The 26,359-nt window shown below is 43.4% G+C and overlaps 1 protein-coding gene and 1 long non-coding RNA gene across 4 annotated transcripts in view; one reads left to right on the forward strand and one right to left on the reverse strand.

The window, feature by feature from the left end:
* Positions 1 to 516: 516 nt before the first annotated feature.
* LOC140917287 (uncharacterized) lies at positions 517 to 20,841 on the reverse strand. The gene is made up of 3 exons (XR_012160782.1): positions 20,684 to 20,841; positions 5,645 to 5,843; positions 517 to 1,663 (listed from the first exon to the last, which is right to left on the reverse strand). It is a non-coding gene; the product is annotated as an uncharacterized LOC140917287 (long non-coding RNA).
* A 106-nt stretch (positions 20,842 to 20,947) lies between these two features.
* Positions 20,948 to 26,359, forward strand: part of LOC140917284 (phospholipid scramblase 1) — a 55,688-nt gene continuing 50,276 nt past the window's right edge. The window contains exon 1 of one of the 3 annotated variants that reach the window (XM_073359740.1): positions 20,948 to 20,997. The gene's annotated coding sequence lies outside the window, so the exon portion shown is untranslated. Of the gene's footprint in view, positions 20,998 to 21,028; positions 21,320 to 26,359 lie in introns of those variants that run through there. The other 2 variants (XM_073359741.1, XM_073359739.2) reach the window with 2 other exon arrangements.

Below are 26,359 nucleotides of genomic sequence, written 5' to 3' on the forward strand. Positions count from 1 at the left end.
CTGAACATGTAAGGGTTAAGGAGCTGCTCTGGGCTCAAGCAGTTCCACCCTGCCACAACTGCAAGACATATCAGGCCTGGAGAAAGGGCCTTAAACAGGAGAAGCCCAGTTCAGTTAGCAGCAACCCTGAGTGGGGAATAGATCTCATTTCTGGTGGAGGAATGTTGTTCAGGACAGGGACTGGTTGCCTGACCACAGCCAGTCTGAGACCCCCAAAGAGGAAGGTGGACAGGACTCTGATCAATTACCTTGGAACCCTTTCTACTGATTTGACAAAGGGCATTGAATGAGACTACAGCCTCCTTCAAGGGACTGCTGTTTCGTTTTGTTTTCCCCCTCCTTTCTGGAGGACCGTTATAACCTCACAAGGAGTAAACTCATGAGACATCCGTGCTTTGACCTGTACTACTGACCTTCCGTGAGTACAGGGTTGTACTTGTCTCACCCTAAGGTGGGGTGAGTAGAAGGCTGGGTCCATGATACGTCACTAGATTAATAAAATACATGAACAATTCATTCATACCAAGCCACCTGCAGTTTAATCATGAAGTGACACAAATGAACACAGAGCAGTACATTGACTATTGTATACTGTCACGGTGAGCTCTCAAGATCTCCTACAGCTGTACAGTGCCTTAGCTTCCTTTTATAACTGTTCTTGTGTTTGTTTGTTCATAATCAAAAAACAGACTTTCCACTTCCCCCCTCCATCCTGGCAGTAATGTGTTTTGCATATTTGCAAAACAAAGGGGGAAACAACATGCAGAAATAACAGTAGAAATGTTTGGCTCACTGAGATCCAGCCTAGTCATGAGATATCTCCAGCATCATTTCAAGCTACCAAATGCACCTTCAACAGTCATCCTGCACCTGCTTAGGTGATAGTTAAATCTCCCCTTGCTACATATCTGGTGTATGGCTTCATGAATCAGAGAAGCAAAGGGTAGGCTGAGTCCCCAAGAATCATAATTGGCATTGCATTCTCACTAACATGAATGTACCAGTCAGGAAAAATGTCCCAGCATGAAGCTTTTCAAGAAGTCCTGTGTTCCTAAAAATACAAGCATCATACACCTTCCCATATTCATCCCATCCGTCACCCCACCCTGGTGAGGGAAACCCATTTCATTGAATCCATCAACTTGTTCCTGGCAGTGCCCCAGAGTCACAATCTTGTGCAGCAGGATAGGCTTAATGGCCTTGCACTCCTGGATGATGACCACCTGCACTGTAGATTATCTAACACCAAACTAATTGTCCACTGACTAATAGAAATCTGGGAGTGTAGGCTTCCACAGTGTGATTGTCACTTGTTTCTCCACTCTCAAAGCACCTCTCATTTTGGTGTTTCAGTGCTAGAGGGCAGGGCAAGCTCCACGCACAGATCCCCCATCACTTGGTGCTCATTTCACAGGCCCAGAAACACTGTGGGAACTGGTCAATGAATGCCTGCAGCAGCTGGCAACCATCATTCAGTGTCTGCATCATATTCTCCTCCCCTGTTTCTTCACTGTGGCAGGACCAGGTGCTGTAGTTGGTGAAGAATGGCAAATACAGAAGTTCTGTCCTGTCTCTAACACAGACACAAGCACTCTGCTGATCTGCTTCACATCCATGCTTCTGTCGATGAGATGACAGAGAGATTGAAAAACAGTATCAGGAACTGTGGGAATTTAAAAAAAAACATGTGAAAGGAAAAGATCATGGGATGGAAGAGAGGGAATTGTGGAAAACTGACCCCAGGCTCTCTAAATTCCCCAAAAGGAGTGCTAGTATCCCACAATGCATTTTCAAAATATCCCAGAAGGTAGTGCACTGGACAGTGGTGTGGGATACCCTGCTCTGCCCACCCATAATGCAGGATGTCCATTACCAATACAACCTCTTGCTGTGAGGACGTGCTGTACCAGCAAAGGCAGTCAAATGTGCACATGCAATAACAAAATTGCATTGTTAGCTGTTAAATGTCAGCAGAAATGCTACTAGTAAAACTTTCTAGTGTAGCCCTAGATTGTAAACTTCTTGGGGAAGGGACCATCTTTTTGTTCTGCATTTGTACAGTGCCAAGCACAATCGGGTCCTGGTCCATAACTAAGGCTCCGAGGCATTACAACAATTAGATAGTAATTCAAACATAAACAAATGTATAAACAATAAAGCTGCCTATTAGGCAGGCCAAAAAAATATTCCTATGGGGAATAGCTGTTTTGACCTATCATCCCTTCTCTTCTGTAATAAATAAAATTTCTAGTTAACGGCTAAAAGATCACAGTAAATACATCTTCATTTTGACCTGAAATCTGACAACTCAGGCTATGGCTAAGTGCATGAAGGAACCAGTTTCATAGGTGAAGTAGTCCAGGCAACTTCCATCTATGTTATGGAGGTAAATTGATTACATTGATCTAGAAGATAACTAGACCAATTTTCAAACACACAAGTACCCACTGAGGTACTGAGGATCTGGCCTATTATGCCTATTGTTTATTTGGTTTCTGTCTCTCCATTCTTAATAAGCTTTGTTTTAGTGCAACCATTGTGGTTTTATTGTAAAGTTAGGGAATTTCACAGAGACCAACTCAAAAGGTGAACCAGCTTTCACTCTGGAAGAAGAGATGGTGAAGCATGTCTGTGATTCCTAGTCAAAAAGGTATATAGTAAGGAGTCCTTTAAGCGTGATGTGTATTGCTTTCAGTCCTCCACATGCTTGGAAATACATAATGATAATGGGTGGAAAGAGAAGGAAACAAATGCACATTCATCAGCTAAAGCTTATGCATGCCTAATGTTTTTCCCTTCCTAGCTTCCAAATCTCCTACATGCTCACAGCCGTCACTGTGAGAAGCCCCTAACTGGTACCATATTTTCCTTATTATCACGGTGTGTATTAGTCTTTGAGTTCAAATCCTGAACTCTTGCAGGTCTGTCTGTCGGTGGTGGTTCTTCTGCCTTTATAACATTTTCTCAATATACCCAGCACATTTTTATCTGCTGAGCCTATTGTGAAATACATGAACTTTAACTTTTTGAAGTTTACCAACATCCTGTTTTCCACCTGACCCTTGATGGCTTATATAATATGACATTGTTAGTCATGATAAGGTAAATGAGTATTGACTCATGTAATCAAATATATAAAACCAATCCTTTATAAACCACCCCTTGTGCAACTGTAGATCCATCCCTTATTACACCCCTCCAAACCCGCAAGCCTCTAAGGCATCAGTCTGAGAGCAGAGAGTTAAAGGCTGGATAGAGTAGAGAGTTAAAGGCTGTTTTTCCCCCCAATACCTGTATACTGTATAATCAATATAATTAACAGCATTGAAATAATGCAAATACCCCCAATGATATTGTAGATAGAAGTAAGGGAGACCAGGTCATGGGACATTGTCAGGCTTACAAACAGCTCTTTAGAGTGTATGTATTATACCAAAATGCTCCTAACTGTATCCAGGAGTCTACCTGGCTCAAACTGTGCATGCATCAGACAGAATGGTTGTGCTGGATATTAAGCTACCAGGTCTTTCAACATCCACAAATGGGACTAAGGAATGGACCTGTTTCCTAGGGCAGATCCTTCAATATCATTCCCATCCCCCCGTGCCAGGTGTAGCAGAAAATAAATAATGTTATCACTTCATCTTTTCCATTGGGCTGTTGAAAATCTTCCTCTACTTCTATTGTCCACATATGCAAAGAGACGTGGAGATGGGGGCAAGGCAGACTAGAATCCCTTATCCAGACATTCAGTGCTCTCCATAGAATAACTATTGGATAGAAGGGATCTATCTACATGTGAAGATGATCTTTGCTGGATAGTTGTCCTTGTGGAATCACATCACTAGCTCCTCTGTAAATGCTCAAAAAGAAGGCTTTCTGGAGGCAGATGGCATGGACATGCCTTGGAGATTTGCCCCCTAAATAGCTCACTAATTGCTAGATGGGCCTGTTGGATCAGGATATAGAGACCTGTATTTTTCCCTATCTCTCTGTGTGTGCGCATGTGTACACAGGTGGGGAGGAAGTTCTGGATGAGAAGGATGCAGTGAGGTGTCAGGACATAAATGTAACTCTTTCCCCTCTGACTAAGGCTGCATGTTCACCTTTTCAGTAGACTCCTGACAAACATGGGATAGATGGTTACTAGTATCAACAGATAAGTACGTGTATTTGGGCTGTCACCATTTTTTTAATCTGATATGCTAGAAAAATTTATGTGGGGCAATTTCCCTTTGAAAATTGGATGGCAATTGTGGCTTTGCTGGCAAATAGTAATTTTCCCATTTGTATTTGTGTCATTTTGTACATAGAAAAAGCATATTTGCACCATGGAGACTGGAAATGGTTGCGTCAGCATATCTGATGCCTGCATTGAACCATACTGGTACTCATGGAACACTCTAATCTGTCTTTTTTTCCAATACCATATTAAACATTTCCAGTTATAGTTGACACACTCAAAGGAATTATCTGCAATATCAGCGGTGCTAATTAAATGGACCTTAGACTGGTACTTTTATACTTCTGTTTATTTTTAATTTTTTGTCAGCCTGGCTACCAGAGTTGCTGCAGAGAGACATAAACTGCACACTATAACAAGGAAGACAGTGAAAATATTTTATCAACTGAAGAAGAATATTGGTAGGGTGATGTACTCCTATTGGTGACTGCCCTGCTATTTTTTATTTTATTTTATTTATTTAGATTTAAAATAAAAGATGCTTATCTAAGACAAACATAATTATACTATAAATACAATTACATTAAATTTCAGCAACATGAAAATCATTATTTTCTCAGGAACACAACCAGCCATCATCTAAGAAGCATACTAAAGACTTTGGGGCTCAGATTGAGCACTGACTCCTCATGACAGCTAAGACATTTGATATTATTAGTAGGGATGTCAAACAATTAAAAAATAATCACAATTAATCACAAGATTTAAAAAAAGGTCATAATTAATCACAGTTTTAATAGTACTGTTAAACAATACCAAAATGCCAATTTAAATTCAGCATGGAAGCATGTCCTCTGGAATGGGAGTTGAAGCATGAAGGAGCATACAAATGTTTAGTACATCTGGCACGTAAAGACCTTGTAACATTGGCCACAACAGTCCCATGCAAACTCCTGTTCTCACTTTCAGCTAACATTGTAAATAAGAAGCACTATGTGATAGGGTGCTAGGCAAAGCGTTGCTGATTCAGCCCTCTGTCATGCTAGCTCCCATTTAGGGGAATAAATTAGAGCTGGCTGGAGGTAACCTGGCCCTAATTGGGGTGATAAGACTCTGTATTGTGCCTGTGTTTTTCCAGCATTAAGTTTGCAAGTGTGAATCAGCACTAAAGACAGAAGCTATATTTTTCTTTCTTTGCCCTTTTGTGTATGTCTTTTTTTTCTAGGAAACGGGATAAGATTTTCACAACAGCAGCAACAATAGCAGCTTTAGCCCCTCTGAACTAACTTTTTCTCTTTTCCCACAAAGGACAGTTATTACTATCTTTAATACCATCTAAAAGACTGTAGTCTATCTCCCCCCAGCTCTCCACAGCTAAGGGGAAAGAAAATAAGGGATATTGTTAATAACAACATTGGGGGAGAATTAATGTGCTTTAATTTACATGTATTGACATCATACCTTTAGTTGAGTTGTCTTAGTTTTCCTCAGTGTCCTTCTATAGACAAACCTGGGATCCAGGTCTTTGGTATCTCTTAACATAATAGAATGGTCCTGTCTTTCCTAGTTATGCTAACAGCTGCATTCTTATCACAACCTCTCCTGTTTCTGATATAAGTTGTGTACATATTGGATAGAAGACAACAAAAAGCAAAAAATGCTGTCAAAATAAAAAAAGAGGAAAAGGAAACACTTTATTCAAATACTCCAGTACAATAGGTTACCCTTTGCATATTTATTTATAACATCAATAGCCAGTTAGCAGAAAACTGGATTTGCACAAGCTACATTTTCAAGTCTTGGTGCCAAATATGTGTTAATCCTAAATGCTGTAAATTGTAATGTCCCTTATTATTTATGTTGGGTTGTTCCTCTCCCCTCCCTTCCAATAAGCAGCTTATTCTGGTTTATTTGCAGTGCTGACATTTTAAAATAGATTCTGATTGGCAATGGTAACATTCTCTCTCCCCCCTCCCAACACCTCTTTTCAAGTCAAAACTTGAAATCAACTTTGTGCAAAAACTTAGTTGCTGAAAAACATTCAAAGATGCTTTGTTTAGTTGTTTTTCCTTGCCGTTATTCAATGACTCTGTACCTTGAAAAAAGATTGAAGTTGGGTGAGGTTTGCAGCTGTGATTACTTCTCTAATTTAAGTGATTATTTTCAAACCCCCTTTTTGCTGCTAGTTGGTTAGTAGCAGTTGAGAAGGAGCATTAAAGATCAGTGTATGTTTAAAACTAAGGGCTTCTGTGTTTTGTTGTTTGGAATTCAAAGCTGTACATTTCTATTATCCAGGTGCTTTTACAAAATGACCTACAAAACTAAACCTCTGCTTCATCTATTTTTTTTTTCAAAAGAGCATTTTAAAAAATACTTATACCAGGTAATTGATCTGTTGCCTGCAGGCTAGGTGAGTGACTTGACATTGTGAATGAAACAAACCAAGTTAATCCTTGTTACCAGAGATACAAATGTTTTATAAATATAGAACTGATTAAATACCATGAATAAGTGTTTTGATTTTCATAGGTTTCAGAGTAACAGCAGTGTTAGTCTGTCTTTGCAAAAAGAAAAGGAGTACTTGTGGCACCTTAGAGACTAACCAATTTATTTGAGCATGAGCTTTCGTGAGCTACAGCTCACTTCATCGGATGCATACCATGGAAACTGCAGTAGACATTATATACACACAGAGACCATGAAACAATACCCCCTCCCACCCCACTGTCCTGCTGGTAATAGCTTATCTAAAGCGATCATCAAGTTGGGCCATTTCCAGCACAAATCCAGGTTTTCTCACCCTCCATCCCCCCCACACAAACTCACTCTCCTGCTGGTAATAGCCCATCCAAAGTGACCACTCTCTTCACAATGTGTATGATAATCAAGGTGGGTCATTTCCAGCACAAATCCAGGTTCTCTCACTCCCTCACCCCCCTCCAAAAAACCACACACACAAACTCACTCTCCTGCTGTAATAGCTTATCCAAAGTGACCACTCTCCCTACAATGTGCATGATAATCAAGGTGGGCCATTTCCAGCATAAATCCAGGCTTTCCCCCCCCCCCCCCCCCGGCGGGGAACACACACAAACTCACTCTCCTGCTGGTAATAGCTCATCCAAACTGACCACTCTCCAAGTTTAAATCCAAGTTTAACCAGAACGTCTGGGGGGGGCGGGTAGGAAAAAGCAAGGGGAAATAGGCTACCTTGCATAATGACTTAGCCACTCCCAGTCTCTATTTAAGCCTAAATTAATAGTATCCAATTTGCAAATGAATTCCAATTCAGCAGTTTCTCACTGGAGTCTGGATTTGAAGTTTTTTTGTTGTAAGATAGTGACCTTCATGTCGGTGGTTGCGTGACCAGAGAGATTGAAGTGTTCTCCGACTGGTTTATGAATGTTATAATTCTTGACGTCTGATTTGTGTCCATTTATTCTTTTACGAAGAGACTGTCCAGTTTGACCAATGTAAATGGCAGAGGGGCATTGCTGGCACATGCTGGCATATATCACATTGGTGGATGTGCAGGTGAACGAGCCTCTGATAGTGTGGCTGATGTTATTAGGCCCTGCGATGGTGTCCCCTGAATAGATATGTGGGCACAGTTGGCAACGGGCTTTGTTGCAAGGATAGGTTCCTGGGCTAGTGGTTCTGTTGTGTGGTATGTGGTTGTTGGTGAGTATTTGCTTCAGGTTGCGGGGCTGTCTGTAGGCAAGGACTGGCCTGTGTCGCCAGACAGCCAGCCCCCCCCCCCCCCCAGACCAGCATTGCTGGAAACACAGGAGGAAGCAGGAACAGGGCACTTAACATATATTCCAGCACAGCCTTTGAAGCTGTGAAAGCACAGGTGTGCTGCTACAATGTGCCTCTGGGAGCAGATACAAGGATTAAGCTCACAGCAGGCAGAGGCCCTGTGACAGACATGGCTCTTAGCCCCAACTAAATAGCGTGATGCACACACACCAACATCCTAGGTGGGAAAATATTTACCCTGATAAAAGAAATGTCCAGTAGTCGAAACTTATTGTTTCTCTCCTTTGCAAGTGTAAACTACTCTTGCGAAAGCTGGCGTCACCCAGACAGACCAGCCTCAATTTGGTATAAGAAAGGAGAAAGAGAATAAAGGAGTACAGAGGTATAAGTAGGGGACCTACAGCACCATGATTTTTGAGTGCTTTTCACTATCTATCTGCTGGTCAGATAAGTGACAGCCTCCCAAGGCTTCTGCAGCTAAGAGGGTCCCTACGCCTTGTCCCTTATTCGTCTTTCCGCGGAATTGAGTGACCGATCCTGGCTTGGCACCGCTGGAATCGAGAGATGCAAGGAGGGTAAGAAGCACCCACACCTGATCTCCTATCTTTAGTGTACACATATTTTGAAATAGAGCTCTATATTTTGTTTTCTTTCTTTGGGATTGTGGCTTCAGTTTTGTAACTTGTTTGTGTGTGTAACATCTCTACATTTAAATAAGTAGGCACTAGCAATTTTGTAACCACATGATTAGAATCTAGCTTAATAAATTTTGGTAACCATTTATGCATAAGCCTGACTTGTTTTCTCTGGTTTACTGTAAAGCAGCCAACACAATTAAAGAACCTCAGCCGTTTTGGCTCTAAAGCCTGGCCATTAGGTGAGAGTACTAAGAGCCTAGCGTTGAGTTGTGCCGCCTCCACGGGGCAAACTCTTGGGGCACCTGTCAGTCAATCCTGGCTGCCCGCTGCGAAGGAGCTCTGAGCTCTAGCAGTTAAAGTCACGGGTGTGGAGAGGCTCTTAGTGCTGCCATTGGGGCACCTGTCAGTCAGTATTGACTGCCCGCTGCGAAGGAGCTCTGAGCTCTAGCAGTTAAAGTCACGGGTGGTTAGGACCTTGGGGCATCCGTCAGCCTAGCCCGGGCTGCCTGCCGCGAAGGGACAGTGCGTCCTAGCGGTTAAAGTCACGGATGGTATAAACGGGCATAGCTGGCACCTCACCAAACATCCTTGGCCGTCGGCTAACAGAAATTGGCATCACGAACAGGATTGTGATATAGGCTGCACTACAGTAACACAATGAAACCAGTCATGATAAACACCACAGAATTCCCTGAGCTAGAGAAAAGTTTGACCCAAGAGGGATGGGGAAATCCCCTGTGGAGCAAAGAACTGCTGGAGAAATATTGGGGAAAACCAGCAGAGATCTGGCAGCATTTCTGTAACTGGAGAACTGCCTGCAAGATGAAGAAAGGGAAAGGAAAAGGTGCTTGTATATGGCTGCTTACTAACATTTGGCAAGCTGCCTGTAAGGATTATCATAGTCTGGCAATAGAATTTAATAGGCTGCAACAGGAAAGGGACACACTGCGCCAGGAATGCCAGAATTTAGATACCAGAGTAAGAACACTGAATAGGGATATGAAACATCTTCAGAAAAGATTACTTCCCTTAATTGAGAAAGAAGGGATAGAACGAAGGGAAAAGCTGGAGACTAAAACACGCAGAATCAACCGGGCTAAAGTTGAGACTGCTCTCTGGCTAGACCCTGAGGAATGGGATGGAGACATTTGGGATTCAGCAAATGAGTCCCCCTCCTCTGAGGAGGAAGGTCCCTCTGTAAAATTAAGACCAGCTATCACACAACACAAATCAGAAGAACATGAGGAAAATTTGAGTGGGGCAGAGCTGGATGAAGAAGGGGATGACTATTATCCATCCACCTCTTCAAAAACAAAGAAGGGAGGTAAAAAGGGAAAAGGGAGTAAAGCTCCAACACACTTTACCAAAATTACCACCCGCCAATATACTCCCATGGAGTTAAAAACAATCCAGGGAGATTTTGCTAAAAAGCCTGAGGAAGGTATAATAGAGTGGCTGGTCCGCCTCTGGGACACTGGGGGTGGATATATACGCCTAACAGCCCAAGAAACTGAGCGCCTTAACTTAGGTGCAGGAATATTCCTGGAACACTCAGAGGGGAACACCCCTAAAACACTTTGGTCTCTGGCTTGTCGATGGGCAAGAGGAATTTACCCAGCAGATCGAGATGAACCCACAGTAATGCACGGGACCAACATAGATGAGGTAAAAACAGCTCTATTAACTGTGGCTGTCATTAGCATGCTTGGCCAAAACCCTCAAGAGTTAGCCTATGAAAGCCCATGGGAGGGTCAGGTAGATGTAGATGATCTCAGACCCCTGCTTAAGGGAGTTCCGAGTAACCACAGGGCTATGGCACTGTCCCTTAGATCAGAAGCTGCAGCACATAACAGTACCTTTCGGGCACTGCTAAACCTTCTGGTGTCATACTTTAGAGAATTCGGAGACATCAGAGCACTGACAGGCAAAGCTAAGATGTGTTCCCTTCAGGGAAACAAGGGGGCACCATCTAAAGGACATAAAAACAAGCGAGAGCCAACCCAGGAGGAAAAGGAGCTTAGAGCCAAGTTGTGGAGACAATGTCTGGCTTTAGGTTATCCCAGAGATGTGATAAATGGACTGCCCACAGAGCGGCTAAAATTATTCACCACCTTTAAAAGAGCTGACTGGGAGACAACTAATGCTACTCCCAGTGCACCTCTGCAGCTCTCTCCTCTTTCCCCACCTGCAGACACCCGGTATACTCCATTGCTGCAGCAACTACAAGAGTTACCAGAGCAGGGAAACTAGCTTGCGGGGGTCAATCTCCTCTCCTAATAAACCAGCTTAAATCCAAAGAGGAGAAAACAACAGCAAAAGACCCCCGGATACATGTAACTGTAAATGACAAACACATTATTCCTTTCTTAATGGACACAGGGGCTCAAATGTCCATGATTAAGCGAGAAAGTTTTCAGGGCTCGCCACCTACTGGCGGAAAGCAGGTACTTGATACAGGAGTAAATGGCAGTACCATAACTTACCCATTAGTTAAGATAAAACTGGATATCCCCTTGCAACCCCACCATCAGCCCCGAAAATATGAGGTGATTTTGGGCAATGCCAACCTACTGGGCATGGATGTTTTAAGAGGAAAGAAGGGAAGGATTAATGGGGAAAGATGGGCTTTTGGAGTCAGTTCTGTTCCTCATGCCACCCACCTGGAAGAGGAAAGCCCTCCCCACTATTCTGTAAACTTACTTAGCAGCACGCCTGCTCTCCCGCCCTCAACAGTAACAAACATAAAGCAGTATAATGTCCCAGCTGAGGCCATAAGCCCTGTTACTGACCTGATCAAAGATTTGGAACAGCGAGGAATTTTACTTCGTACCCACTCTCGCTTTAATTCTCCTGTGTGGCCCATCAAGAAACCAAATGGCAAATGGAGACTCACTATAGACTATAGGAAGCTAAACAGTAACACTGGACCATTAACTGCAGCAGTCCCTAGCATAACAGATATTGTAAACACCATACAAACCTGGGATAAACCCTGGCTAGCAGTATTAGATGTAAAGGACATGTTCTTCATGGTCCCTTTGCAACCAGCTGACCAGGAAAGATTTGCTTTTACTTGGAAAGGTATACAATACACTTTTACCTGAATGCCACAAGGGTTTAAACACTCACCCACTATTTGCCATGGGGCACTGGCAAAGGTCCTAGATGACCTTATCCTGCCACCCAATGTACAAACTGTGCAATACATTGATGACATCTTAATAGGTGGGAAAACCTCAGAAGAGGTACAGGAGGCTATGAATCAAATCAAAGGAGCACTAGAAGCCCTTAATTTAGAGTTACCAGCTGAGAAATGCCAAGGTCCCTCCCAAGAGATAAAATTCTTAGGTACTGTATGGATGGGAGGTAGGAGGTCTGTGCCTAATGACACTGTGCAAGAGCTAAATCAGGCACCCTCCCCTGAAAGTAAAGATCAATTGAGACAGATTTTGGGAACCTTGGGATTTTGGAGAAAACATGTACCTGGCTTTGCCATTATAGCCAGACCATTGTACAATTTGTTAAAGAAAAGTGCTGCCTGGGAATGGGCTCCTGCCCATGAGGAAGCCCTCAGGCAACTGATAGGGGAGATACACACCTATCAGGCCCTGGGTCCCATACATCCTGAAGCCCCATTCCATTTGTACCTAACTGTGGGAGCCACTGGAATGTCTTATGCTCTCTGGCAAGACAGTAACACTGCTCCCAGACGACCAATTCAGTTTGGTTCCAAGTCATGGCAAGGGTCACAGGCTAACTACACGCCTTATGAGAAGGTGCTTCTGGCAGCTTATACAGCCTTGAGAGAAACTGAGGAATTAACTCAGGATAAGGACATCACAATTCACACTCCTCTTCCAATCATTAAACCTGTATTGGAAGGGAAAGTTACCACCTGGTGTAGCACAAAAGATGACTATCCAAAGATGGGCACTTTACATACACCACAGGGTAGGGAGTGCAGACACTGCACAAAACCCCACTATGATTCAGGAATCCCTATGGAAAGTAGGAATGCCTGATGAATACCGCCTACCTCCACAGCAGTCTCCCATTAAGGATGCTGCCCCATTTGATCCTTCTAAGCCTGAGGGAGTATGGTTCACTGATGGCAGTGCCAGGCTGGTAAAAGGAAAATGGAAGGGAAAAGCTGCAGCAGTGCCTGCAGACACCTCTGCAGCACCCCTAACTGCTGAAATTGATGGGTCAGCACAACTTGCAGAATTAGCTGCAATTAAACTGGCCTGTGAAGCAGGAGCCACCGCAGTATATACGGACTCCTATGCGGTATGGGCAGGTGCCACTCAGTGGATCACTAACTGGAAAAATAACCACTGGGAAATAGGAGGTAAACCAGTCTGGGGACTGGAATACTGGAAGTGGTTATATCAGCATGCCCTGCAACAACCCCTGTCTATAGGACATGTCTCAGCTCATCAGAGGAATAATACCCCAGCTGCACAGTTAAACGATTTAGCCGATGCAGCTGCCCAGCTCTTTACCACACAAGTAGAATGGGAACGCTTATATTCATGGTTACATGATAATTTAGGACACACAGGAAGTGATGAGTTAGTGCGGCAAGCACATATCAGGGGGTGGCCTATCACCCACAGACAGGCTAGAGACCTGGTACAAGCCTGCACTATTTGTGCTGAGACTAGAAAACATATAGTAGAAGGACAAAGGTTTGCCAGGCTAAGAGATGGAAAAACACTATGGGCAACCTGGCAGGTCGACTATGTCGGACCACTGCCCACTACAAGGCAGAGGTGGAAATACATCTTGACTGGGGTAGAAATTGTTTCAGGGATTGGTTTTGCATATCCAACCCGATTGGCAACAGGGCTGTCCACAGTTATGGGACTAAACCGCTTAACAGCAATTGTCCCAATGCCTCAAGAAATCCAATCAGATAATGGTTCGCATTTTAAGAATAAACTTGTAAGGGAATGGACCCTTAACCATGGAGTCCAATGGACCTTCCACCTTCCATATCGACCTCAATCTAATGGCATGGTCGAGTGCTGGAATGGGTTGCTAAAGAATCACTTGAAGCCTACTGATGGCACATGGGGAGACAGACTGGACGAAGTGGTGCAGAGATTAAACAACAGACAGACTCCTACAGGAAGTCCAATCAGCAGGGGATTCTTCCCTACAGGGAAAGCTATCTCCCCTGCCAGAACACCACTGCACAGTTCCAAGTATGCTCCCGGAGATACTGTTGTGATTAAACACCCAGCCCTGGGAACCTTTACCTGCGTTTTGCACGCCTATAAAGAGAAAGGTGTATGGAGTGCCTTAAATGCTGATAAAAGGCTAATAACCATTACAGAGGCTTGGATCGCATCCAAGACCGGCTGACCATGTGATTTATTGCAGGAATGGTCCCATGGTTCCGAGCAACCTGCCAGCTAACCTGTCAGCAAAATGGATCATGCAGCAGACCTGTTTGATCACTAGAGACTACTATGGACTGTTGATATATTTGCCATTACTTATAATAGCAGGTGTAATTTTTGCTTTTGGTTTTAAAATAAGTTTTTTTAGCTACAACACGACCCACCAGAGATATGTTCCTGCAAGCCCTCATGATCCTTCTGTTGGCTCCAGTCACCTTGGCAATACCAGAACATCCTCTTCGGGGAGCAATCCAAACCATCGCCTCAGCTGCTGGTGCTACAAATTGCTGGATGTGCACCTTGCTAGATTCAACCAATGGACTGGGAATTGAATTTGTACCACTACATGCAGTGGCTGAGAATGGACAAACCTCATGGATGCAATGGTTAGCTCAACACTTGGGATTCTCCCTCTCCCCGTTTTTACATTCGGTTGTGAATACTGTTTTAACCATTTTAATTATTGTAATTGTTTTTTGTGTAACTTTATGTATTATGAAGCGTTTGATTCAAACTGCTCTGTCCTCCACACAAATCAGATACCTAGAGCTAAAAAGGGATCCTACCCAATTCCGCGAACCCTCATCCTCTAATTTGGTTGTTGGGTATTTCTAGATTTCCCCAAGGAGGGCAAGAGGTGCTGGCATCACCGCCACCTTGCAATCTGGGATGTAGTGTGGTGCATCAGGGGGTGGAATGTAGCCAGACAGCCAGCCCCCCCCCCCCCCCCCCCCCAGACCAGCATTGCTGGAAACACAGGAGGAAGCAGGAACAGGGCACTTAACATATATTCCAGCACAGCCTTTGAAGCTGTGAAAGCACAGGTGTGCTGCTACAATGTGCCTCTGGGAGCAGATACAAGGATTAAGCTCACAGCAGGCAGAGGCCCTGTGACAGACATGGCTCTTAGCCCCAACTAAATAGCGTGATGCACACACACCAACATCCTAGGTGGGAAAATATTTACCCTGATAAAAGAAATGTCCAGTAGTCGAAACTTATTGTTTCTCTCCTTTGCAAGTGTAAACTACTCTTGCGAAAGCTGGCGTCACCCAGACAGACCAGCCTCAATTTGGTATAAGAAAGGAGAAAGAGAATAAAGGAGTACAGAGGTATAAGTAGGGGACCTACAGCACCATGATTTTTGAGTGCTTTTCACTATCTATCTGCTGGTCAGATAAGTGACAGCCTCCCAAGGCTTCTGCAGCTAAGAGGGTCCCTACGCCTTGTCCCTTATTCGTCTTTCCGCGGAATTGAGTGACCGATCCTGGCTTGGCACCGCTGGAATCGAGAGATGCAAGGAGGGTAAGAAGCACCCACACCTGATCTCCTATCTTTAGTGTACACATATTTTGAAATAGAGCTCTATATTTTGTTTTCTTTCTTTGGGATTGTGGCTTCAGTTTTGTAACTTGTTTGTGTGTGTAACATCTCTACATTTAAATAAGTAGGCACTAGCAATTTTGTAACCACATGATTAGAATCTAGCTTAATAAATTTTGGTAACCATTTATGCATAAGCCTGACTTGTTTTCTCTGGTTTACTGTAAAGCAGCCAACACAATTAAAGAACCTCAGCCGTTTTGGCTCTAAAGCCTGGCCATTAGGTGAGAGTACTAAGAGCCTAGCGTTGAGTTGTGCCGCCTCCACGGGGCAAACTCTTGGGGCACCTGTCAGTCAATCCTGGCTGCCCGCTGCGAAGGAACTCTGAGCTCTAGCAGTTAAAGTCACGGGTGTGGAGAGGCTCTTAGTGCTGCCATTGGGGCACCTGTCAGTCAGTATTGACTGCCCGCTGCGAAGGAGCTCTGAGCTCTAGCAGTTAAAGTCACGGGTGGTTAGGACCTTGGGGCATCCGTCAGCCTAGCCCGGGCTGCCTGCCGCGAAGGGACAGTGCGTCCTAGCGGTTAAAGTCACGGATGGTATAAACGGGCATAGCTGGCACCTCACCAAACATCCTTGGCCGTCGGCTAACAGCCTGTCTCCCAAGATTTGTGATTATCATAGTGACAAAGACCGGACACTTTTACTGAAAAATGGAAATTAGTCTTGTGCACTTGACTGTGACTCAGGAGATCTTGGTGATGACACAGATTTCCAGTATGATCACGTCTCTGTTCCTCAGTTTCTCTAATAATAATAATAAAAGGAATAATTATTTTTTCATCCTTTGTCTTGTCTATTTAGATTGTCCAAATTTAGATTTAGACAGTTTCTTTTGGATATGTACAATGATTAGCAAAATGGCAGTGCCCTGATCTTACACAGAATACTTTTCAACAAAAATTCTATTCCACCATTTGCCTATCTGCATTCAAAGCCTCCCTCTGTCCTTAGAATCAAATGTTCAGGATACACTGTGCAGTGCAGAGTGAGAATAGGGTATATCCAAGTGGTTCCAATAGGGGTTTCCAAATTCTGAATTATATGGAGTCTTTTAAAACCTGAACTCTTCCAGAAAGTTCTAAGTATTGTCAGCAGCACATCGGTGGGTCCTGTAACTGCCAAGAGCCCCATGGAGTATGCTGGTGGTGTTCATAACATCAGTGAAATCTGAAAAGTGAGCTTCATAGTGATTCCAATGTTTTTACTGGCAAATCCTGGAGCTTTCTTGAGGCCTCAGATATGACTCTGTTCACACTGGTAACACCCAGTCCCCCAAGAACCAAAACCATAGATGTTACAAATTCTGTCACCTATTGAGATCCAGGATTAAATAAGCTCTACTTGGCAGCCTCCTCAGTGCACTCCTCATGTCTTATGACACAAACTGAGGGACTCCAATTCAACCAGTGCATCTTCCATTTCTCTGCCTACTCAATTTGGGTCCTGCATGTTGCACAAGCAGTACAGAGTAATTCACTGCCTTCTGACCAGTTTGAATGAGATTTGGAATTACTTCCCAGTGTCTACAGGAAGTCTGTGGCAAAGACCAGAATAGAATCCAGGTCTTCTGAGTTGCAGCACAGTGCATTGAACTCAAAACTAACAACTTTCTTTCTTTCTTTCCTTCGAGGCAGCTGATGTGGTCTTCAACTTATATGTAGAGATGGAAAGGGGCAAAGTTAAGGTTGGGTTTCTTAACTGCAAATGTCATGAGTTTCTAACATCCAGAATATTTCATTTGTTTCAAACAGAAGTGTTGTTTATTTTACTAAGGGGTGGAGGCATTGCAGCATAAAAAGGGATATACCTATATGCCTAAATTTTTGCAATAAATGATTTCATAAAATCAAAAGAGAGGTTGTGGACACCCAGATAGCCTTTCTGGAAGCCAGCATTATCAGGTTCACTTTCCTGATGATTGTCTTTGGTTTGCTGATAGTGAGATTTCTTTGCATGTTCCTTCCTCCATTAGTCAGGTGCATTAGTGAAATTCACAAACTACTTCAAGTATTTTAGTGTTGGGGGTGGGTTTTTTTTTTCCTTAGAGCTACTATGAGTAGTAATGACCATCCTGCTTCTCCTCCTAACCCTCTCCTCTCCATCTGCACTATATAGTTTTCTAATCTAAATGCCAGGTCAATAGACTATATCTTCAGAAAATATATTTACACTTGTTTGCCCTTCTCATCCATCACATGCCAGTAAAATCGCAGATGTCTACTGTTTAAACAAGGAAAACCTGACTACACAATACTGTTTGTAAGAGGTTTGTCTATTTTTAGCTTTTCTCCCCTTCCCTCTCCTAGCTAGAAGGAATGTTTTAGATTATTTCCCCCACTCTATATTGCTGAAATGACAAAATCCCATACGCACGCTGCTGCTTTGCTTCTGGCTCATGGATATATTCCACACAGGACATTCTCTCCTATCCCTTGATTGCAATTCAGCCCTTCATAGAAATATATATATGTAACCTGGAAAGGACATGAACCATTCAACAACAAAATCTCTTCCTCTTTTTATTAATATAGGGTCTGAGAAAGAAAACCTTTAGATCCTCATTTTACTGTGTGAGATTCTGACTTTGGTGCAAAGACACTAAGCTTGTCAAGGCTAGCCTTCTGCTTTGTTAGCATTTAAAACGTGCCATACTTCTTCCTCTACTCAAAGTGGAAGATCAAAGGTTTATTTATACAGCACAATTAACAAATTATTCAAGCCACCTGCTGTTGCATTAATTTTAAACATCATAGAAAGAAAGAAAATGGGGAAAGTGATAAACTGAAGCTCAGTAGACAAGTCTTTCCATTTGGCAATAACAGCTCTTTCTACCAAATGGCTATTAAAATCTAGACAATTTGATTGCAGTGGAAGGGGAGGGACAAAAAAAGATACCTCAAGGGGTAGAGAGAAAAGGGGTCTGTCCCTTGTCTCTCCCCACAATATATTTTTACCTTGTTTAGCTCAAGCAAGAGTCTGACAGGGTGCTATCAGCAGCACCCTGATCACTGATATTGCTGCAGCCTGGGGAAGACTGCTGGCTCAGCTGAGGGCAATTATACACTTTCTGTTGGGGGATTGTGAGCATGGGGTGACAATCCCTGGGCTAATGAGATAATTGGGAGAATATCAGGGGAGGAAACAAGGAAGCAAGGGCAGCTCAGAGGGTGAGCCTGTGCTGAGGAGAGAGAGCTGTGGGGAAGCCTACCCTTGCTGTAAACCTGCATTGCACAGTATTAGTGCATAAGAGAAGAATCAATACACACCTTGGTGAAAGATAAATAGCCTGGTGTGTGGTTGTGATTGTGATACCACCTGACTAGGCAGCGTGGTTCACTGGGTTACAACGGAGCTGCCCTGTGACAAGGAAAGACCTGTGCTTTTACTGCTATAGATACCACTGTTGATATGTATGCTGCCACAGTACATTAGCCAAGTATAAAAGAAGGTTCATGAAACATTTATAATATAAACAAATAATTGTTTTTAGATAAGTCACTCAAAAAAGTGCTCTGGAAATGAAAGACCTTCTCATCCTTAACTATAGCGGTTTGACATCAATATGAAATGTTTCTCATATCAAAAAAGCCACTCTGTAAAACAGTCATGTTAGAAATTACTAAATTAAGCAATACTTAGAGATGACAACAGTTTGTAAGAACTTGTTCTTACAAATTGTATCGTATTCCAACTACAGCATCACTCTGCAAATAAGATTATGCAACACTTTTACGAGAATAACTGTGCTGACACCTCTGCTATGCTTTTAATTATGCCCAATGAGAATCAGATGTTTTCAGAATCCTGAGCAGTCTCAATCTGAGGTGCCAGCTCATAAAAATGCTTGAGCCTTCTCCCAAAGAAGGCCGATTTACGACCTAGTAAATATTATATGATATCAGAAGTTATAGTTTAAAAAAGGTGGAGCTTTTTTTATATATTTTTTTCCTGGACTAACACTCCATTGTGCATCAATATCCTGTTTAATGGCTACATCTGCCATTTATCTTTAGCTGTATTTTTCAAGGTGAAGAAGTTTGCTGTACAGTGAGTGTATCTACAAGGAGATCTGTTCAAAACCTTGCTGTTCTCCAAGATTAGGTTGGACTTTGTAACTGTACAATATACCTCTGAAAAATGATTTTTGTCTCTTTGTATTTGATATTTCATGGCTCACGTTCACCACCATCCATCCATCCATCAAATAGGAATCTGACTTTCAGAAAGCTTTTTACTTCTGTTTTGATTACGATTGCTATTTCCTTCAGCTGTACTTTTCCCCTTCTGAAATGATGCCTCATGGAATTGCTGCTTGCTGGATCACCTGGAGCCCCTGGCTGTATTTTACTGCCTCTACCAATGTATATGGTTCAGATTAAGGTTAACTCATGCTCTCTGCAGCAGTCAGTGTCTCAATCTGTTAATTTTATTATTCCATATGCTTTTCTGTCTGTTCATTAATGAGTCAAAATGACCCAAATTCACATCTTTGAGCATTTCCAGTCACATATATTTGCCCTTTTATTACAAATAACAAAAATCTCTCAAAAGCAATATTTTTCTAGAGATATAGTAAATCTCAATGGTTTCCATAGTCCTTGCAAAATCATATCACCTTCCTCCTCCTCTGTACAAGCATTGTGTACTTGCACTACTAATGGAAGTGACCCGTGAAGAAAGTCATTGACAGTATTTTAGGTGCTTTCTCTGAAGCCTTTCTAGCAATGAGAACAGTTACCAACTTGTTGCTTAAACAGATGAAGTGAGCTGTAGCTCACGAAAGCTCATGCTCAAATAAATTGGTTAGTCTCTAAGGTGCCACAAGTACTTCTTTTCTTTTTGCAAATACAGACTAACACAGCTGTCACTCTGAAACCTGTAATTATCCAATATATTACAGTACCTTTTTTAGAGTTTGTGTTGCTGTCCATCACCATAGTATGCGAGCACATGCCACCCCAAATTCATAGCAATAACAAAATCTCTAGAGGACTTCCTGGATTCACTGGCTCTTTTAAAGATCATAATCAGGACTGCAATCCCAGGGTGTTAGGTGTTGTACAAACAAAAAGCGGTAGAATGAGAGAGGGAGAGAGTCTTTCCCCCAAGGGCTTACAATTTGAGGCCTGGGCAAATGGTTCGGAAGGGGGTAGGACTGAGGAGCCCACACTGGCTGTCCTGTGGGGCAGGCTCTTGGGGGTCAAGACGGGTGGGAGGCCAGGGGCAGGCAATCCAAGGAGACTGGCTTATACTGGGCCTTCAAGGTCCGAGGTCACACAGGCCACAAATGCACGTATTAACATATATTTGCATACCTCTGGGGCAGCTGCAGTGGAGCTGGCTGCTTTATAATAATTAGGCATGCTCGGCAGGTGTCCCCGGCGCATAGACCCCCCCCCCCCCCATTCCCTCATCTCTCTCGGGGCAGAGCCCTGCCCCACGTTTCCCTCTCCGCTTCACCGGCCCCTCTCCCGTCCCCTGCCCACTAGGCGCAGGAGGGGGCGGGTCTCAGCGGCCGCTCTCCGCTTCCTCTCAGACCAGCCCGTCGCGGGGCGGTGGAGCCAGAAGGGAGACGGACAGCGGGGTGCCCGCGCTGCGCTGCTCCACGGACCCGGACCCGGACCCGAAGGTGAGGGGGTGACAGGGGAGCCGACTGCCCTGCCCCGCCCCGCCCCCGGCGTTGCCAGAGGGGATTTTCCCGCCCTCCGGGGCAAATGGGGGGAGCTGCCCCCCATGGTGCTCGGGGCGGGGTCCTGCTCGCCCCAGGGGCGGCTGCAGGGGGCCGGTGCCCCATGCGGGTGATGGCGATGGCGCGGCTTGCCCCCTCCCCAGCAATCGACAGCTTTCACTTTCGTTTCTTCTGCGCCTGAAAGGGATGCGGGTGACGGCGCCAGCGACCCTTGTCGTCTCTGTAGATCCAGCTTCCGGACCCGGCTTGTCTGTAGACTGAGGTCTGTATGTCTGCTTCCCCCCTCTGAGTGGATGGGTACTGCTTCTCTGAGCAAAATGGAACCCTGGAGAGAAAGAGAGAGCGATGCATTGCCACAAACCCCCTCCTTCAGTAACAGAGTTTTTCTCGAAGGAGTCTAGTTAGTGACTAGATGCTTGTGGGACTCCTTTTCTTCCATACACACTGTTAGAGGGTTTCAGAGTAACAGCCCTGTTAGTCTGTATTCGCAAAAAGAGAAGGAGTACTTGTGGCACCTTAGAGACTAACCAATTTATTAGAGCATAAGCTTTAGTGAGCTACAGCTCACTTCGTCAGATGCATATCGTGGAAACTGCAGCAGGCTTTATATATACACAGAGAATATGAAACAATACCTCCTCCCACCCCACTGTCCTGCTGGTAATAGCTTATCTAAAGTGATCATCAGGTCCCACTTCCCTGGTTCTTGTCACACAGACAATAAGCAGCAAGAGACCAGAAGTCCGAAGCGCAGACAATGCCATGTTTATTGGGGTTAGTTTCCAAGCAAGTGTATTCTGAAGCCCTTCAAACCAATCGGGCTTATCTCTATATTCTGATAGTCTGTTCCCCAGTGTCCCCCTTCCCAGCTCTGACGCAGCAGAGCATTTACCTAGTGTCCCCTTAGCAAACATGATTCCAACTTCCCTTCCCCCCACTTCCTGTTTGACCCCAGTTTATGTAGCAATAGTCTCAGCTATACCTTAACCAGTCGTTTTAATGAAATGTAACTAACCAGTCCTAACATATTGTAACATAATTCGCTAACCAGTTATATCCCACTACCTTAATTAACTTGCACCTAGCAAAATTCATTATACAGCAGACAGAAACAATTAGAGAACCAGACAGATTTACAATAGAAAGTTGAGGCCGTAAAGAGAAAACAGTACAGAAATGAGGGTTTCACAACCAACCAATGATAAATGATTTCTTGCCAGACAGGATGCCATCAAACTAAGTTTTCTCTTACCATCTTTATCTGGTGGTGATAGGCACTATCGGGACAGGATTGTATTTCTAACAGCCCAATACCACCTTATTTCAATGTGACTGGTTTAGAATGTGAGGATGTGACTTTAGGCTTGATCTGTTTGCTTTGCCAGAAAGAAGACTGAGAGGTGAGTCATAATAAGTACCTTAACTAGGGAAAATAGCAGGTACTACAGGGCTCTTTCATTTAGTAAAGAAAGGCATAAATGGAAGCAATCTCTGGATGTTAACAACAAAAACTTCAAATTAAAAATGAGGCACATATTTTTAACATTGAGAGAAATTAACTGTTGGAACAAACTACCAAGGAAAGCAGTGGAGTCTCCCCCTCTTGAGGTCTTCAGGATGCTTATCTGAAAGATAGGTTTCAGAGTGGTAGCCGTGTTAGTCTGTATCAGCAAAAAGATCGATGAGTACTTGTGGCATCTCTGAGACTAACAAATTTATTTGAGCGTAAGCTTTCGTGGGCTAAAGCCCACTTCATCAGATGCATGCAGTGGAAAATACAGTAGGAAGATATATATATACAGAGAATATGAAAAAATGTGGGTTGCCATACCAACTCAAACGAGAATAATCGATTAAGGTGGGCTAGTAACAGCAGGAGAAAAAAAACATTTGTAGTCATAATCAGGATGGCCCATTTCATACTGTTGACAAGAAGATGTGAGTAACAGTAGGGGGGAAATTAGCACAGGGAAATAGTTTTTAGTTTGTGTAAAGACTTATCCACTCCCAGTCTTTATTCAAGTCTAATTTAATGGTGTCCAGTTTGCAAATTAATTCCAGTTCTGCAGTTTCTCATTGGAGTCTGTTTTTGAAGGTTTTTTTGAAGAATTGCGACTTTTAGGTCTGTAATTGAGCGTCCAGGGAGGCTGAAGTGTTCTCCGACTGGTTTTTGAATGTTATAATTCTTGACGTCTGATTTGTGTCCATTTATTCTTTTGCGTAGAGACTGTCTGGTTTGGCCAATGTACATGGCAGAGGGACATTGCTGGCACATGCTGGCATATATCCCATTGGTAGATGTGCAAGTGAATGAGCCTCTGATAGTGTGGCTGATGTGATTAAGTCCTATGATGGTGTCCCTTGAATAGATATGTGGACACAGTTGGCAACGGGCTTTGTTGCAAGGATAGGTTCCTGGGTTAGTGGTGTGTGGTTGCTGGTGAGTGTTTGCTTCAGGTTGGGGGGTTGTCTGTAAGCAAGGACTTGCCTGTCTCCCAAGATCTGTGAGAGTGAGGGATCGTCCTTCAGAATAGGTTGTAGATCCTTGATGAAGCGCTGGAGAGGTTTTAGTTGGGGGCTGAAGGCGACAGCTAGTGGCGTTCTGTTACTTTCTTTGTTGGGCCTTATTAACAAGGTTATTTTAGGGGGGGGGTCACAGTATTGCCACCCTTACTTTTGCGCTACCTTCAGAGCCGGGGGGGGGCTGGAGAGCGGCGGTTGTTGGCCAGGTGCCCAGCTCTGAAGGCAGTGCCCCGCCAGCAGCAGTGCAGAAGTAAGGGTGGCAATGCTGTACCATGCCATCTTTCTGTGCTGTTGCTCGCAGCAGCTCTGCCTTCAGAGTTGGGATCCCAGCCAGCTGACACCACGCTCCAGCTGCCCTGCTCTGAAGGCAGGGCCACCAGCAGCAGCAGTGCAGAAGTAAGGGTAGCAGTACCGCAACCCCTGCTACAATAACCTTGCAACCGCCTCCCACAACTCCATGTTCGGTCGGGACCCCTACAATTACAACACTGTGAAATTTCAGATTTAAATAGCTGAAATCATGACATTTACAATTTTTAAAATCCTATGACTGTGAAATTGACCAAAATGGACTGTGAATTTGGTAGGGCCCTAATTATAGGGATAACAGGAACATGGTGGAATAGCAGTCATGACTGGAGTATGAGATTGAAGGGCATGTGCTGTTCAGGAAAAGCAGAAATAAAGATAAAGGTAGTGGAATAGCATTGTATATTAATGATGAGGTAGACTGTAAAGGAATTAGAAGTGATGGAATGGATAAAACAGAGTCTGTCTGGGTCAAAATCACTTCGGGGAAGAAAGCTGCCAGAGTTTCCCCTAGGATAGTGCTTGGTGTACCTTATAGACCCCAGAATCTGATTTGGATATGCATGAAGACCTCTTTAATGTTTTTAATGAAATAAATACTACTGGGAATTGTGTGATTATGGGAGACTTTAACTTTCCAGATTTAGACTGGAGGACAAGTTCTGCTAATAACAGTAGGGCCCAGATTTTCCTGGATGAGATTGCTTCCAGATTTCTTCACCAACTAGTTGCTGAACGAACAAGAGGTGTTGCCATTGTTAGATTTGGTATTGGTGAGTAGTGAGGACCTCATAGAAGAAGTGGTTGTAGGAGAAAACCTTGGTCTGAGTGATTATGAGCTAATTTAGTTTAAAATAAATGGAAAGATAAACAAAAATAGACCTGCAACTAGGTCCTTGATTTCAAAAGGGCAAACTTTAAAAATTAAGGGAATTAGTTAAGGAAGTGGACTGGACTGAAAAACTCAAGAATCTGAATGTGGAGGAGGCTTGGAATCAACTTCAAGTTAAAGTTGAAGAAATTGTCCAAAGCCTGCATCCTAAGCAAGGGGGGAAAAATTGTAGGGAAAGGCTGCCGACCAAGATGGATGAGCAAGCATGTCAAACATATTATTAAGAGAAAGCAGAAAGTCTACAAGGAATGGAAGATGCGGTAGATCAGCAAGGAAAGCTACCTCTTGTAGGTCAGAAAGTGTAGGGGGAAAAAATGAGAACTGCCAAAAGCCAAGCAGAGTTGGACCTTGAAAAGGAGATTAAAACCAATAGTAAAGGGTTTTATAGTCCTATTCATTAAAAGAAAACAAGAAAAGAAGAAGTGGGACTGCTACACACTGAGGATGGGGTCAAGATTAAAGATAATCTAGGCATGGCCCAACACCTAAACAAATACTTTGCCTCAGTTTTCAATCAGGACAATGAGGAGCTTAGGTATAGTGGGAGGGTGGCTAATGGAAATGATAATATGGAAGCAGAGATTACCATATCCAAGGTGAAGGAGGACTTGTGTCACCTTAGAGACTAACAAATTTATTTGAGCATAAGCTTTCGTGAGCTACAGCTCACTTCAACGGATGCATTCAGTGGATTTTCCACTGAATGCATTTGATGAAGTGAGCTGTAGCTCACGAAAGCTTATGCTCAAATAAATTTGTTAGTCTCTAAGGTGACACAAGTCCTCCTTTTCTTTTTGCGGATACAGACTAATACGGCTGTTACTCTGAAACATATCCAAGGTGGAAATCAAACTCAACCAACTTAATGGCAGTAAAAGGGGAGGCCTGATAATCTCCATTCAAGAATATTAAAGGAACTGGCACATGAAATTGCAAACCAATAGCAAGGATTTTTAATGAATCTGTAAACTCGGGGGTTGTACCCTAAGAATGGAAAATTGCTGATATAGTACCTATTTTTAAGAGAGGAAAAAAAGTGATTTGGCAAACTACAGGCCTGTTAGTTTGACCTCAATTGTGTGAAAAATCTTGGAACAAATTTTGAAAGAAAAAGTAAGTAAGGACAGAGAGGTAAACAGAAATTGGGGTAAAATATAGTATGGCTTTACAAAGGTAGATCATGTCAGACCAACCGATTTCCTTCTTTGAGAAGATAACTGATTTTTTTAGTCAAAAGAAATGCAGTAGATCTGATCTATCTGGATTTCAGTAAGGCATTTGACACAGTTCCAATGAGAAATTATTAGTTAAATTTGAGAAGATTGGGACTAATATGAGAATTGAAAGATAGATAAGTTAAAGGGGAGACTGTAGTGGGTCATATGGAAAGGTCAACTGTCAGACTGAAGGGAAATTACTAGTGGAGTTCCTTAGGGACCGGTCTTGGGACCTATCTTATTTAAGATTTTTATTAATGATCTTGACGCAAAAAGTGGGAGTGTGTTAATAAAATTTGCAGGTCACACAAAGTTGGGAGGTATTGCCAATACAGAGGAGGACTGGAATATCATAGAAGAT

This window comes from Lepidochelys kempii, chromosome 9 (genome assembly GCF_965140285.1).
Source record: "Lepidochelys kempii isolate rLepKem1 chromosome 9, rLepKem1.hap1, whole genome shotgun sequence".
Taxonomy (NCBI): Eukaryota; Metazoa; Chordata; order Testudines; family Cheloniidae; genus Lepidochelys; species Lepidochelys kempii.